General features: G+C 35.4%; 1 pseudogene across 1 annotated transcript; it reads right to left on the minus strand.

The window, feature by feature from the left end:
- Positions 1–245: 245 nt before the first annotated feature.
- On the minus strand, positions 246–15,579 carry LOC145804126 (DNA mismatch repair protein MLH1-like; annotated as a pseudogene). The gene is made up of 18 exons (XR_014345739.1): positions 15,220–15,579; positions 14,891–15,101; positions 14,464–14,612; positions 12,428–12,526; positions 12,139–12,208; positions 11,886–12,021; positions 10,781–10,875; positions 10,577–10,685; positions 10,135–10,300; positions 9,202–9,363; positions 8,341–8,515; positions 4,466–5,622; positions 3,245–3,370; positions 3,005–3,063; positions 2,185–2,401; positions 1,903–1,959; positions 772–846; positions 246–673 (listed from the first exon to the last, which is right to left on the minus strand). The product of XR_014345739.1 is annotated as a DNA mismatch repair protein MLH1-like (transcript).
- Between the last annotated feature and the right edge of the window lie 1,836 nt (positions 15,580–17,415).

Raw genomic sequence — 17,415 nt, forward strand, 5'->3', positions numbered from 1 at the left:
ATTTAGTCACCGCAACATAACTAAAATTGAAATTATCCAAACAAGCAATTATTAATACAATAGACAAACAAAAAGGAATCCAAATATGCAACAAATTCCTGCTGATGAACATCCAATGCAATCAACCAATCCATAAATCTACACATTCTCACAAAAACAATTTCTCTATATGTAGCATCATATCATTTTGAACATTTGCATTATACAACATGATCAAAACTAACAGCTAAGAAAGTACTGTAAGATTATGGAATGCAATGTGATTAGTGAGATAAGAAAGTCCTTTTAGACAGTTTTACGAGGGCCTACCAAAATTTATCAGATCAAAATACAATTGAAGAAAGAAAAAGAACAGCCGCCCCTTTCATGCAGGGGGCATTATTAGAACAAAAATGTCCATGTGACTAATCAACAAATGCGTTTGCTACTGCCACTAATTCAACTATATTTCTATACAATTTATACCAAAGGGTTCAAGTAAACCACTGTACAGTTCTTTGTGATCTGTTTTTTGATATTATTATGTCAGTTCTTATCTTCGGGTGATGGGTTATATTACCAGTGTTCCTTCAGTGATTTGATTATCATCTGAAGAATCAAAGGGTTGAGATTTGGGTTTACTCATGATCCGAGAGTATCCATAACCGAGAGAGCCTCCACTTGCTTCAGAGAGCTACATGCAATATTTGATTGTGGTACCTCAGTCAAAATCCAGCATGATCAAAAGTAACAAGACTAACCGAATTACGAAAACCAAACATTAATAAGTACCTCAGTAAGCTCAGAAAGATGGTGGGACCTAAACTTGTTGATAATAGCTTTTATTTCTGACATGGGCAGTTTAGCCTAACAAGGAAAAACAAGATAAAGTAAGAACATTCGAAAGATGCCAAACCAAAATAACCAAACTTCTGTAATGTTTTTGACTTTCCATAGCACACGCTAACAATTTCACAAGCAAGCATCAACCAACAGTAGTAACTAAGGCTGCAATCGAGCCGAGCCAAGCCGAGCTTTAGTATGTTAAGGCTTGTTTATCAAGATTTTAAGGAACTCAAACTCGAGCTCAATAAAAATTTAACGAACCGAGCTCGAGCTCTTAGGCTTGACTCGAGCTTGAGCCTGTCATGAGCCTTAATGAGCCAAAAAATTTATAAATTCATACTTACGTATGAGACTAAAGTTACAATTAAAACTTTGATTATACAATTTTATATACAATATATATAAACATTCTAAAAAAAGTCAATATTTTACCAAAATAATAATATCTACTACCACTATTATATAAATGTACCATCTATAATTAAATATTATTTATATTTATATTTATATTTTTTAAATATATAAATAACATATTTATCTTATTTTTTATACATATTTTTATATTATTTAATATATAAATAATAAATATTAAACGAACCAGCTAACGAGCCGAACTTTAGAATGTTTGGGCTTGTTTATTAAAAATTTAACGAGCTCGAACGCAAAAAAAAATTAACAAACCGAGTTCGAACGAGCTCCTACCGAGCTGAGCTTGTTCACGAACAGCTCTGTTCATTTGCAGCCCTAGCAAGAACAAGAGTTTGAGTTGCTGCATTGCAGCTGGCGGATCCACAAGATCAGATCCAAATGCCTTCAGTTTTCAATGCGTTAACTGAGTCAAATGCGTTTGTGTGTGTGTGTGTCTCGTGAAAGTGAAATTATATCATATAAATCACAAAACACTTTGGAGAAGCAACAGCCGCTTCTACTTTACGATCAAAGAACCAGCATGGACATAAAACAGGTGCTCAACAATGAAGACGATGTACACAAATAGTTAAATTGAGACTTAAAGGTAAGCACGTAGCAAGTCACTAATTCAAATTAAAATATCCAATAAGATGCACTGTTTTTTACCTGTGCAAGAACAGCAGCAGCTAGTTGGAGACTAGGTTCCAAGGTCTCGGGGACAACCTATAAGAGTTTCAACTAAAACTCAAGATATGATGTAATTTGAACAAAAATTTGATCTTTATATAGATAATGCAAGATATATTAGTACTGATAAAAGATTTATACACAAGTCAAACAAGAATAATGAGATCCTCAAACATAATCCTAAAATAAAATTGTAAGATTAATCTATATAGGCAATTAGGAAGAGTGAAATAACTAATGAAAATAGCAACAGAAATGTACCGCTGTTGCTTCCGCCTTTTCCAAAATGAGGCCATGATCAACGTCATGAGCACAGACAAATGTCTTGACATTTGGGAAATACTTGCTCAAAGCCCACACTGTTCTATAGTTTGCACCGGGGTTATCTAAAGTTATTGCTGCTACACATGCACTTTCAGCACCAACTTTATGGAGCACCTCATGGCCAGGAATACAAGCAGCATGTCAGACAATGAACCTGCACAAAGCATATTTAAGTTTGAGCAGGATCATCTATCCCTCTCGACTACCAGCATCACCAAAATACACAGGAAGATCAAGTGCACAACCAACTACTACTCAGTCACTGAAATGATGGAAAATCTAAAATCAGTTATCTGGATACTGTTGTAAAATATTCTCATAACCATTTAACACATTCTCAGTAAGTCATGGACACGGTACCTTTTCTTTTTTGCCAATTTGCATTTATGTTAAAATGTTCACAGAGATTCAGGGAATATAAGTAAATATAGGAAAATATGGAACCAAAGGCTGGATAATCCTGGATATTCACTTCATAGACTTGAAATCCCCATGTTGTCCTTGGCAAGTAATACTAGATTTTATCATAAAAAATGGACGTCATAAAAAGACAAAGAAGGCATACCCCCAGAACAGAACTACATGAAATAGTCATCAAACTGGCATAGATTACCCAAAAGGAACTAGAAAACTCACACAGCCCACACTCATATGACTAAGATTTTCAGCAGAATATTCAATCAGCAATCCCTTCTCTCTCTCAGCCCCAAAATTGACTTTATTCCAGGAATATCAATTCATTGTGAAGGAAGCATACCTCCTCACATCAAGAGCAACAAATGGAATAAGTCGTTCTGAAAGAAACTGCGCAATGATCTGAAAGAACAACAGAAGGAAATACTACTCTTAGACAAAACATGATACATACATCCATACATGAACTACATTATTTTTTGGGGTACGAATCTATAAATAAACTACATTAAAAATAGATCCACCACAACAAATGATTTAAAACAAATTCATCAAAAAAAAAAAATGCAAATAGTGACAATACCTGGCCAACACGTCCAAATCCACAGATAATGATATGGTCCTGCAAATCATCTGTCTGGAAACAAGCCAAAGGAAATCAACGATCAATACATTCAGTGAATATTTCGGTGTAATAGCAACATCAACCCTATATCAAAAACAGACAATTCATCCCATGGTCAGATGTATGGCTGCACCAAACATTAAAAACGATTTAAATTATTGAATAAAAATTTAGTAGATCCTAGGTACAGTTGGACATACTATATTCAGGAGTTTGAATAGATTTAATAACGGATCATATCTTATACAAATATTGCAAGACCAAACTTAGTTTAGTGCACAGGCTTTATGGCAGCCAGTGGTTCTTCACCACCTTCATCCATCATCATCAAATATTTTTGCATGAACTCAAAATGGCAAGACTTCGAGAAGTAATATAAACACAAAATACCAAATGCAAGCGAGTAAGTGTTTACCAAAAATTTCTCAAATGCATAAGCGCAGTGAGTTTATTGAAACCTAAGATCAAAACAAAATTCATACACATACATGGTTCAACATTAAAAAAGGCTTCATGATGTTGACAAAGAGACTTTTGAGAGCACATCATAAATATTTCCCCACATTCTAGTGCAATAACTAATAAAAATTCTTATAATACTTTTTTCTTTTCTTTTTTCTTTTTTCTTGGGTACAAAAATAGATATGCAGATAGGCTACTCCAACATATCCGCCAGGGAGTATTGCCCTTAGCACCTACATCATATCTGCAGGGAACTCCATTGCACCTACGTTGGGGCTGAAGCTTAGGCCCCCCGCGTGCTCCAGCGCTAAAGAGTATGTTTAGTCCCAACAAGGGACTATGGAGACGCGAACCCAAGCCTTGAGCGAGAGATTCGAAGGTCTTATCTACTGAACCAACCCCTTGTTAGTCATACAACAAAAAAAAAAAAAAAAAAAAATACAAAGTTTTTTTTTTTTCTTTTTGATTTGCGCCTCCCATGATATAGTTAGAATGATCACTAGAAAATCTATGCTCCATTTTCCTAACCATGCTGAGTTTGAAAAGCTAAGCTACCTAGTAAGCCAATCCTGATTGACAAATCATATCCATAACTAACATAGTACCAATGAACTACAAATTATTATCTAGTGGAAATAAATAAATGAATTGAATTCTGTAAACCACCAATATAAATGCTTACTCAAATATCATCAAACTTGAAATTATGAATTCTACCTCACTCTCTAGAGGCTATGAAGCATGGACACTCCAAAATTGGTGCCGTGGCGGTGTCTGACACGCGGACACGCCAGGGACACGAGGACACATACGGGACACGCCATTTGGCGTGTCCCTTTAATTTAATGAATTTTTTTGTAAGGGACATGGCGGGGACACGCATGTCCATATCAGGACATGGCATGGGACACAACGGAGCTGAATTTTAATTTTGTTATATTTATTTGGGGTCCAAGTGTAATATTTAAAAAGTAAAAATAAATTAATTAATTAATTAATTAAAAAAAAATCAACTTGCCCTAATATAGTCTATCAGTGTTGCTGAATTGAAGAGTAATCAATCGATTGAAGAGTATCATCAGTGCCCTAAACCAGTCGATCCACCACCTCCTTGAACCAGTCGATCCAGTCGAAGCTTCATCCAATCGAAGATCGAAGACCTCCAGTCGAAGCTCCATCCAGTCGAAGATCGAAGCTCCATCAATCGATCGAACAGTCGAAGACCCTAGACGACTTCGAAGGTAAACCCCTCTCTCTCTCTCTCTCTCCTTGTCGAAGCTGAACGAAGCTAAAGACTTTTTTTTTTTTTTAAATTAGATTTATATATATACAGACTATTTTCAACCTTCGAAGACTTTTTTTTTAAAAAAAATTATAGGTTTATATATATATATAGACTCTTTTCAAATTGAAGAGTGTTTATAGGTTTATATATATATATATATAATTTGAACTATAGGAAAAATATATAATACATATTATAAGATGATATATACTTATACATATTAATTAAAAAAAATAAAATAAACACATAGGTAAAATAAAATAAAATAAATTAATTAGAACACATTATTTAAAAAATATAATAATAAATAAAATAATTAATGTGTGTTAAAATAAAAAAAAATTATAAAAAAATTAAAAAATTTGTCGTGTCCCCATTTTTCAGAAATTGCCGTGTCCCGTGTCCGTATGCGTGTCCGTGTCCGTGTCCGTACTTGTGCTTCATAGTCTACAGGTAACAAACTCCACACATCATGCAGCTCAAAACGAGAGGCTAGTAACTGGCCTCTGGCAGCTAACCATGGGGTGAGGGCAATTGATACCCCTACCACAAGAAACAGCAAAGACAACATCTGACAAGACATTATACCCTGCAAAAAAGGCCAATTAGCAAACAATTAGTTGTGCTAGCAATACTAATGGCAATAGTTACCATTTATATTGTTTTGTTTTATTTATCTAGTGTGGGAATACCAGTCCTACACAGTTTATTTATCTACTGTTATGTATTGAAGTTCACAAAAACATATATATGTGTGTGTGTGTGTTGAAAAATAGGAATCAAAAGGGGGAAAAAAAGACCTAAAATAATAAAGGGATAGCATGAATTTCAGTCAATAATACTGGCTTCCATTCAATGCACCACCACAGATTTGCTTAGACTCCCATTCAAAAAATCAAACTCTCAACACCAATCCAGTCCTATGATCCTTTAAACATAAAATAACCTAAGGTTCACCCAATCTTGGTGGCCTATGTAACTTTGTCTAAATAAAGCCCACATCATTTTCAGACCTTGCAATGCTAAACTGACCTAAATTTAGTACTATATCACTTTCATATACTTTTGAGCAAGTATTAAGTACTTATGCTGGTGCATTCTACTAATCAAAGACAAATGATATGGCATATCATCAGTGCATAATGGATAACTCGGATATGGGTGTAAGGTGCAGGTATGTGTCTAGGTGTTGGATTAATCTAATTCTCATGTCCAAGGACACCACAACATCACTAGATTTCATATTTCTTAAACATTTGTTTGTTTTGAATTTTTTTAGTATAGAATGGTATTTGCAACCAAAAATTGTTATGAATGAAATGAAGGTCTAATGCATAGTGATATAGTAAACTCAAACCATTTAGACATCCTTGTTTGGTGCATGTCCAACTATACATGTTGGATGCATTTCTCATATGGAACCCTTACCCTTACACACGTGGCATGTCTATGTATCAAACACATCATATGGCTTGTCAAATTATTAATTATTATTTTTTGCAAGACATGTTGAGAATACTTCATGGACACACGTCCTATGTCTAGACAAGTCTCTTAGAAAACTGATTTGGGGTCAAAGTAAATATATGGAAATCGATGCTTCTCATATCTCTGTTAATATTCATATACATAGCAGATAAAAATATATATAAAATAAATAAATAATTTGTATCCCCCATGTTCATGTCTTAATTTTTTTGAAAATTCCATGTCCCATGTCTGTACTCGTGTCCAGGTCTCTTAGGCTGCCACTATGAAACCTAAAAGATAAGCGAAAGCACTTCACTTTCACACTCAAAGATGGTAGGAGACTATCTAGAATAATAATAATAATAATAATAATAATAATAATAATAATAATAATAATAATAATAATGTGTCACAAACTCAATCGAGATATCAAATCCATTCATACATTAGCACCTTCTTAATAAGCCAACCAAATGGAAAACCACAAATATAAATTTTTTACTTTAAGCTCATATGACGGAAATCCATCTCGTGGACTATGTTTAGATCATGGATTTGGGTTTTCAATCTCCACCCAAATCCATGATCCAAACAGAGTCTTAGTCGATGCATAATACACATGGAAAATCATGGGTGCCTAAAATTTTGGATTTTAAGTTTTAGGAGACCTAAACCTCCAAGATTGTCCTAAAATGAGTTTTCCTTCAGTATCAACTTTAAGGTGAATATACAATTCACACACCTTTTAGCTATGACATGTATGCACATATATGCACATTTAAACAAGTAATTTATGTCTCACCAACTATGAACCCTATTATATGGATCACAAACCCCAATGCATTTGTAACCACAATATGCACACACCTTTTAGCTATGAATCCTATTATATGTGATTCTCATGTTCGCCTAGTTACAAACCAAATATTCATATTAAGTAATGCTCACTCACTAAAAATAAATAAAGTCAAGTTTTTATTATGTGGGCCCACAGACATGCTTGAATGCAATACCCAGGAATTAGTAAAATTAAACAAATAAACAAATAAATAAAACAAAACAAAAAAAGTAAGGCTGTGTTTGGAATGATTTCCAAACTGTAATTCTATCCAATGTTTTCAAACCCGGACCAGACCGGCCGGTCGAACGGGTTGAACCGGGAACCGGGCCTCGTTCCGGTCCGGTCAACCCCCTAAACCAGGAGTGGGGCCAAAACTGGGAAAAACCGGTGACTCAGTGGTCGAACCGGCAAAACCGGTGACCCGGACCGGGTCGAGAGGGTCAGACCGGTCCTTTTTTTTATTTATTTATTTTCTTTCTTTTATTTATTTTCTTTCTTTCTTTCTTATATATATATATATATATATTTCAAAAGTTTGACTAAAAATTCTTATTTTCAGAGCATCCACTGGACTAAGCATGCATGTTTGAGTGGTGTGTTAAGAATCCAGATAAGAAAACTGGGAAATCTTAATGGCTCATCTCATGCTTTGAATGCAAACAATCTTTGTGCAGCAAACGACAAAGCAAAAACATGGGTATACCACACAAAAAATCTCTTGGGCACATCACACACACAAAACGCCAAAATAAAATAAACAAAGTGATCTTAGAAGAAAAAATTTACTACTATAGACTATAGGGTACATCATCGAGGAAAACCTTGATGTTCACAAAAATAATCTATCAGCAATTAAAAAAGAAGATCCTGGTTATATAGTCAGCAAGGTTTCTCCATGGTCCAAAGAACACAAGGTAGGTGGTCAAACCATTCAAGTTAGTCAGCAAATATAACCAATATAAAATGGATAGGATCTGCAGAAGGAAACACCCATACCAGTATTCTTCATGGAATTTTCTTCTGCTTGGGGACTTCTGAATGGTTTCCTCCTCTTGTAAATTTGCAAACCATCACCTGATGGATTGGGCAACAAAGGTGGATGCATGGCATAAAAGTTTCCAAGAGCAGCAGCAATTGATTGGAAGCAACTTTTCTCGTCCTCCCAGTCAACCTACAAATATGAGAAAAATTCACAATACGGATCAAATAATTCATAAGACAGTAAGAATGAAGAATAAGAGCTTGAATTGACAGATGTTACATGCATTGTTGATCATCATGATTTTACTACCACAATTGAAATTATGAAAAAGACATTTACAGCTGTCTTAGTTAAGTAAACAAGCAGGAAAGATGGTTCAATTAAAAGCACCAAAAGGAGCAGGTGTGAATCTTCGGTGTTTGAAGTTCGTTCACAAACTACAAGATGCAATACCCAAAGTATACAACTAATTAAAAAATAAATATGACTTTTTATAGATATAGAATAAAGATAAGCAAATTACATCAGAAGACAGAAAATGAAACCAAGACCCAACTCGTACCTTTTAGAGGGGGATGGAGACGAGGATATAAAACATGTGTCATGATTAAAATGGGTGAAATTCATTTCAATTTTGCGCATGTCTTAGTGGTACAATCTCTAGCACAGAAGAGAACATAATCTCTCTTGAAAAAAAAAAGGAGCCAAAAATCTATGTATGGGTTTCTCTACTGTTGGAATGGAATTGTCAAAAAAAATGAGTAATGTAAAATCAATAATTGAATACAACCTTTGGTACTACCATATTGCTATAAACATAGACAAAGATAAAAAGAAAGAAAAGGATGTTAGAAAAAATAGATATCAGAACTTACATCATTTCCCAAACAAAGTACAAATTCTGGGACCCGGTCCATATCAGGTGTGTACTGGTCAAGTATGACAGGAAGCCTAGACAAGTTACCTTGTGAATCAACATAGATGCAAAAATATTCCTCTAGCATCTCAGATTTATTCTTGAGCAGCTCTGTGTTCATCTGAAGAAGAACAAAAATTTAACTTTAGTCATATAGTACAAATGAAGACCAGCCATTGTGAAAGAACCCATTTTACACCACTTGACAAAATTTTACATAAGGTTTGCCTTTTATGAATAATAAGATTTTTTCCAGTTTCTGCCAGATGGAAGAAAAAAGGATCACCAGTGCCAAATCTCAAGTATCAAAAGAAAGAAAAGAACATATAATCAATACATGTATGTAGAAGTATTGTCGACTGAGTGTTTCCTCAACTATGGGACAAACTTTTTTTTGTGATAAATCAAAAGTGAATCGCACGATTCATAATTCGATTCATGTTTTATGATTCATGCAACTTCTGAAATTATCGGGATCAATAGATTCTGACCCCATTCTGACTCTTTTTGGTGAAAATATCAAGATACAACTTCTAAAGTGTTTAGTATGAAAAGTAACCAATATATATACATGCTTTGTTGTTATTTTGGGATAAAATAGTTTAACAGGATCCAATCAGATTGCCCTACAAGTGAAACTTGATCAATACGAATCATGTGACAAATGTATAGTATACATAAAGTTGATCAGCATTTGCGAACAAAACCAAAATAATACTAGCAATGGAGAGAGAGAGAGAGAGCACTTAAACATTATAGAAATACTAAACAATCATACACGAATTAAACAAAAAAGGATCCATGAACTCAACAGCAGAGGCAAAACAGGATGACAGGAGCAAAATTAAGTGCAAACTGAAGCAATTAATCTGCTTGGGTTAAGATCAGTTACTTCTGCAATCTTTTCTTTCAGTTCATCCTTTTCATTGCATTCTGGGTCTACATCCTCCTCTTTCAGTGCCAGCATAATCAACTCAGGCAGTGGGGCTGGGTCACTTAGTTGTATTGCATTAAAATGAGCAAACCGACGTAGGACTTGCTGATACATGAGCTCTTTGCTGATACATGGAGGCATAAAAGCAAATGATAAAAAAGAATCAATAACTGAAGACATAGAAGTGGAGCATTGAGTAATCAGTGCCCCCAAGACCAATTTGAACTAGACAAGAAGCAAGACAAGCTCAAATAGTTTACTCTTCAGAACCTGCAAGTGGGTCAGTCCTACAAAAAATTATATGACAACAAAATTCATCATGGTATCATTGTTTTCCAGAAAGATCGATAAGTAGAAATTTAAGTCCATCATTTTAAGAAGCATCGAAGAGCATTATTACCTCAAAGTCACCATATTGGCAAGAAATAAGTGAGTATTATGCTGAAGCAGAGCAAACACATCGTCTGCCATCCCAATATAGGTGCAGTGTCTTACAATGTCCAGCAGAGCTACAGAGATACATTATTGGAAAGAATTATCCAAATTTATTCAACTTTAAGAAAACTTTCCAATGTCAACGATGGTGAATTTGGTAAAAACATACCAGAATGGCATTTGTTATCAATGTCATCAATAAGCTCCTGAATACTAGTTAGATCGGCAGCCTCCTTTGGGTTCCTCCTTTGTCGGATAGAAGACCTGCAGTTGGAGTGAGGTCATAAATCATAAATCATAAAATAACTAAATATGCATCTACAACTTATTCATGGATCATGACCAGTGTAGATACCTCCTAACCTACCAAACGTCACAGGCAAGTAATCAATGGCATGTACCTTACACATCATTAATTATACACACTTGCACGTGTCAGCCTTCAAGGGACGTGTATTGTTCATGTATGTGGTCAGACAAACAAGCTTAAAGGACCAACAGCACTTCTTGTAGTTAAAAATAAACATTAAAAAGGGAAAAATAATAAGAGAGAAAAGAGGCACAACGTTATGCTGACATCAGCATAATTCAGCATTTGTATGAATGCCGTGATCGGGCAAACACACAATCTAATTTGTCTTGCCCTCCTGGTAATCATGGTGATTTTTGTAGATTTTTTTTTTGAAGTTGTTTGATTTAAGTTTTCATTTTTTGTATTATTTTTGGAATATAAGGGGTCATTTTTTAAATATGTGATTTGTAGCACTGCCCAGCGAAATATTTGTTGGAATCAAGTCTATGGGTACGAACCAGGCTATAGGAGGACACCTTTGAGGTTCATTTTTATTTGTCGCATTTGCAATGACTATTGGGCCTAAAGATAGTTCGGCTGAACTGTAGCAGTCCACTTCTGGTTTGAGCAATCAGCTTTTTGGTGTCATAGACTTGAGTTTGTTCTGTTTCACTGGTTTGCATCCTCATTGGTTTCTCGTGGTTGAGGCAAAACCTCCATTACTTAAGGATGATGATTTGCCCAAATTGATTACTATGAAGAAACTGAATGGTGATGATTCTGAGAAAAATTTATAATTAATTCTTGTGTGCACGTTAGAGAACATGACACTCATCCTTGCCTGCATATTTTGCATATTTGTTATGTGGCAAGATTTAGAAGTACTTCAGTTTCAGTTACCAAAGTAAATGGATGCACTTGGACTGTTTATCCCAAAAAAAGAAAAAAAAAGGGATGAACTTGGACTAAATACAAGTCCTACCTCACAGATGTCAAACTGGAATTATTTTCATGATGGCTAGAAGGTTTAACTTGCAAGTAGGCATGCAACCTCCCTGCAGGATCCAGTGAATCTGTTCATACCATTTTGTGGACTGGAACTTTTTGCAATTTTGTCCCTGTAGTAAGGCAACAAAATTGGACAATTCAATCGAGCAAATCCAAAATGACAATACATTTAATAGATCTGCCAATAGATGAGACCAGCCAAATGCGAAAGAAAATGTTCTTCATACCAGAAGCTGAGGGATTAATTGGGGAATCTTTGCTCCTAAGCATAGGACTAGACGGAGAGGGATCTACCACCTGTCTCAATTGACATAAAGTGAAAAATTCAGGGATAAAATTGATGCAATTAGAACTACAAGGACCAAATTAACACAAGAGACAAACAAAAACAACAGGGACTAAGATTGTAATTTGCCCAAACTCCCAATTAAATCATAAATACAAATGACATGACCACTAATAATATTTGTTTACCATCACTAAACTATAAGCTACCAAGTTTGCAGAAAAATATACCTGTTCTTGAAATGTCCTTGCCTCATTGGAGTTTCTCAATTTTGACTCCACTGCAGATTGTATCTTCTCAATAACAACTTCCTGATTCAAAAGGCTTACCTGCATTTATATAATGCGCTAATGAGGTTGAAAAGTTTAAACCAACATTTTAGTACAGATAAAACTGAACAAGAAAAAAGAGCAGCTCAGAGTGTTTCCAACAACGAGGTTGTAAGTGTGAAAAATGGTCATCTTAGCTACAGGAAAAAAATCACCTCATAGTCAATCCCGTACTCTTGAGAAAACCACATTGGATTGCACTTTATAACACTCCACATAACCATGAGTGGATTTGAATTTCATATACCCACTTACTAGCAAGGGAATTTTTATTGGCAGACAAGGAAACCAACTCCCATGTTCTAGTCTTCTCAATAGACGCTAACTCATTTATAAAGCTTACTTCCCCAGAAACAGGAATCCATTATACTTTTTTCCTCTTTTTTGTCTTTTATTGTGGTTTGCTTATGTTTCAATTGGGGGTTTCTTCTCTTCAGCCTGAGTAAGGGTTCCATCTTGATGCTCCATTGTTTATCTTTATTTTGCCTCTTCTTGGTATTGTTGGGCTTTGTTCTACAGAGACTCGATGGTGAACAATGACGACAGTGAGTAGAGGAGAGGAGACGATCCGCAAAGGAAATGTCAAAGAAGAGGTTAGTTCAATAGGGATGGTCTGTTATTTTGGTGGGTTGATATCAGGTCAGATCATTTGGTGGGTTGGACACTGGGGGGCTGGTTGAACAGAGGGCCCAATTCACCAAAAGAGGGGAGGGACCTGTATTTCAAGCTCACAACAATTATAATAAAATGTTGGTGGCCTGGGCCAATAGATTCATGGGATGGATTTGGGTGGATTAGAGGTGAAGAGATCTCAAGAGGCCTACACGACTTGGCGAAGGTTTATATTTAAGTGTGGGCCTCCGATTGATGAAGTTGTTAAGCTAAGGTCAACAGGACAGTTAATTGAAGGAAATGCGCAAGACAACATTTACATTGAGGAGGGTGCCCTCCATGGATGTAGGGGAAGCTTACAAAGACTATCCAATCTATCGAAGAATTGACAAATGATGGTGAGAGAAAGTTGAATCCAACAAAAAGGGAGCAATTATGAAAGAAATGAAGTGCTTCATGGGGGCAAAATTCTGACGGTATCTAGTTGTTCAAGGTGTTTTGGCGAAGAAGAGATCATTTGAAGGTAAAGAGCACCTCTCTAGGGTGATGGAAAATTTTGGTCTACTGCATTGCTTAGGGTTAGAAGAAGGGGATTTACAATTGGTAGAGAGCATAATGATGGAAGTACTTATCAAAACCAAGTGATGGAGGTTGTGGTGGTGGAAGAGTAGCAAAGTCGGTGTTGATGGTGGACAAGGGAGGTAGAAAGTATTGCTACTAGTAACTCTTTGGGTGAAGGAAACTATGAAACCTAGTAGTGCCTTCATGGTGTTCATGGAGGAGTTTAAGAAAAAGTACAAACAAAACACCCGAGCAAAAATTCAAAGAAATGGAATTCGATGACTAATGATGACAAAGCTCCATGGTAATTGGTAACGAAAAGGAATGGCAAGGATGGGGAAATGAAAGATGATGTCAAAAGTCAGGGAAGGACCCTTCAAGATTTTGGCATTTTATTGACGCATTATGGAATAGAGAGCAAATGGTTTTTTTTTTATTTTACAAAGATGGTCTACCTTTTAAAAAAATATTTATTTAATTTTCTTTTTGTTCAGTTGTGTATAGCTTGTGCCTCCTTGACACTTTCTCCAAGCAATTTCCTTTGTTGTTGATGGTTAGATCGTCAACTATCACAAAAGCATAAACTATTAGGAAATCGATCCAACATTTAAAATTGGTTAGATAGCCATCTTAATGGATTTCAACCACATCATTCTGCACAAAAATTATGCACACCTTTCTATTTGTGTAGCATTAGTCTTATCTACAATGATAATTATTTTTAGCAATAATAATCATCAATTTTTGAGAAGAAACATTCATACCTCTCGCTTTGTTGGGTGTACATTCACATCAACATGTTCAGGTGGCAATAAAACTAACATATATATGAAAGGTTTTGATGCTTTCGGCAAGGTTGCAGCATAAACAATTTCAATAGCTCTCTTTAAAGCACTGCACTCAACCAATCTATCTAGATAATAAAATAGAGGAAAAGAAAAAAAAAAAAAATGAATGAATACAATACCGATTGCTATTTGTTTGCTTTCCCTCATAGTAATCTATGTTAAGGGGTAGCCAGAAAAGATTAGTGAGCATATCAGTAATGAATAACCAAATAAGATCATAGATGTAACTAAGAATGATAAACCTCCATTTGTTATTTTTGTGGGTAATGATAAATCTCAATGGATTACAATAATTAGACAGTTACTCATTAATTCCAATATACAATAGAATATTCATACGTACCATTTATAAAAAGCACCATTGTGATCTTCTTAGCAACGTAATTAGAATTGGAGATAAAACCATCCATCTCAAAAACTGAACTAGATGGGTCATCGTCTGAAACTTCTATTTTCATCAGATTGCGCGCAACTGACACTCCGTAAACAGATCTGACTGCATCAAGCCTTGAAGCTGTCGCAACTGAATGAACATCTGCCCTAGCAGCTCCATGCTAAGTACAGTGGAAGTTTAATGTGGGAAATTGTTAATCATCACATATGAAGAATTGAGAGAGGGAAAATATTGTTCACAAAATGGAAAAATTAAGAATCAAGGGTCAACAGACCAACCTTTCTACAAGAGAAGCCCACATTTATGTGATGAATGGCAAACCGGCTTAATAAGTCTACTATTTTTGGGTAATCATCAGCAGAGTTCTGAAGTGTTTTTCTCCGAGCAGTCATGTTATAAAACAAATTCTCAATCTGAAGAAATACATGAACAAAAAGAAGAAAAAATAGAAAATAAAAATATCAAAAGATTGGATTACTTAGATATGCACAACAACATTTTTATGAAACGCCCAAGTTATAACTCATCAATTATAAACTGCTTTTTTGTGTCCTGAAACCCATTGTGCCTCATACAATTTAAATTACAGAACAAATCTTTAATTTGTCTTACAATGAAAATAACTCCCATATTCAATCTAGTGAAATTTTATCCCAAATAATTCTAGAATTTATGGCATTTGATTTTGTTCCCTCAATATGCTTTTGTTTCCACGTGCTCAGGGAAATTTAAAGCCAAGCCCTTTTGAAAGCCCTTTTGAAAGGTTTAATTTTTCTCATACTGTCAGGGAAATTTAAAGCCAAGCCCTTTTAAATAACTCCCATACTGTCATGGGTTACTATTCATTGCCCCAGAACAGCCTTAATTTTTCCACATAAATTCTTTTCTCCTAAGCCCAAAAACAAATCCTAGCAGCCTGACAAACTTGCATTACATCTACTAGAGTTGCATCAGTTTTGGTATTAGAGCTTAAGGTTTTCCCACTATATTCTTACAAAGTGGGAGATCCTATTTGCCACAATAGATCAAACAATGTAAGATAGAAGTTCAAATTTTGAAAGAAGGGATGATCCTTTAGTGTTCTCCAATTAGCTTGTTTCAATTGAGTAGTTCTTTTTTTTATCATGATAGGATAAATGATTGAAGGTGAGATTTGTTAAGATGAAACTTGTAGGTTTGGCACAAATGTAGTGGTATGTGTTGAAGAAAATACAAGAGGATTGGAAGTGCAACCAATAAGCACATGGAAAGAGATGAAATTTAAGCTTCAAAAGAAGTATATTCCTATCAAGTAAATTCATGCAAACCGATGGTGTTAAGAGGAAGGGACTATGGGAAACTTTGAAGAATTTAAAGAGAAATTTTATTAATCCTTGGTGCTTGGGGGGTGATTTTAATGAGATTCGGTTCTATTCTGAGAGGGTCGGTTGTTCCCAAAGATGTGGCGGTATGAAGGATTTTAACGAGCTAATCGAAAACCTAGAAGTGTGTGACTTACCAATGTTGGGGAGAAAGTTTACTTGGTGTAATTCTCAAAATGGTGTCAAATGGAGTAGGCTGGACAGATTTTTACTCAGCCCAGATTGGTTGCAAAAATTTAATTTTAAATTGTGGGGTTTACCAAGAAGGCTCTCGGACCATTGTCCTATTTTAATGATGGAAGATGAAAGAGATTGGGGTCCAAAGCCTTTTAGGTCTCTAAATGCCTGGTGTCTTCATCCGAAGTTTAAGAAAGTTGTGCAGAAAGTTTGGTCTGAATCTCATGTCAGTGGTTGGGCTGGATTCAAATGCCTACAGAAATTGAGATTACTTAAAGCAGCATTGAAAAGATGGAACCTGGAGGTGTTTGGTAAGGTGGATTCAAAGCTAAAGCAACTGGAGGAGGAGATACATGACTTGGATTTGTTAGCTGAGCAAAGAGTACTCACTGAGTCAGAGAGATCTAAATTTAGGGAATTAAAAGGCGAAGCATGGAATTTGAGTAAAATGGTTGAATGGGTATGGTTACAAAAGTCTAGAGCTAACTGGTCATTAAAAGGCGATAGAAATACTAAATTTTTCCATATCATGGCCTCCACGAGAAGGAATCGGAATGCACTTTGCTCAATTGAGGTTAATGGGGTCTCCACTGAAGATCCTAAGGAAATTAGAACAGAAGTGCTTAATCACTTTCAGAGGCAGTTTTCAGAATCATGGTTTGATAGGCCAAGTTTAAATGGTCCTTTTAAGTCTATTGGGGAAGAAGAGGAGCGTGTTGTTTTGGAAGCTGAGTTCACAGAAGATGAAGTTATGGCAGCTATTAAGAGTTGTGATGGAAATAAGGCCCCTGGCCCGGATGGATTTAACCTTTTGATGTTCCAGAAATGTTGGCATATAATTAAAGGGGATGTGATGAAGTTCATGAGTGAGTTCCATACTAACTCTAAGCTGGTCTCTGGTATTAATAGCTCCTTTGTTGCCTTGATTCCTAAGAA

This window comes from Camellia sinensis, chromosome 12, assembly GCF_055761805.1.
Source record: "Camellia sinensis isolate YWXY chromosome 12, ASM5576180v1, whole genome shotgun sequence".
Classification (NCBI taxonomy): Eukaryota; Viridiplantae; Streptophyta; class Magnoliopsida; order Ericales; family Theaceae; genus Camellia; species Camellia sinensis.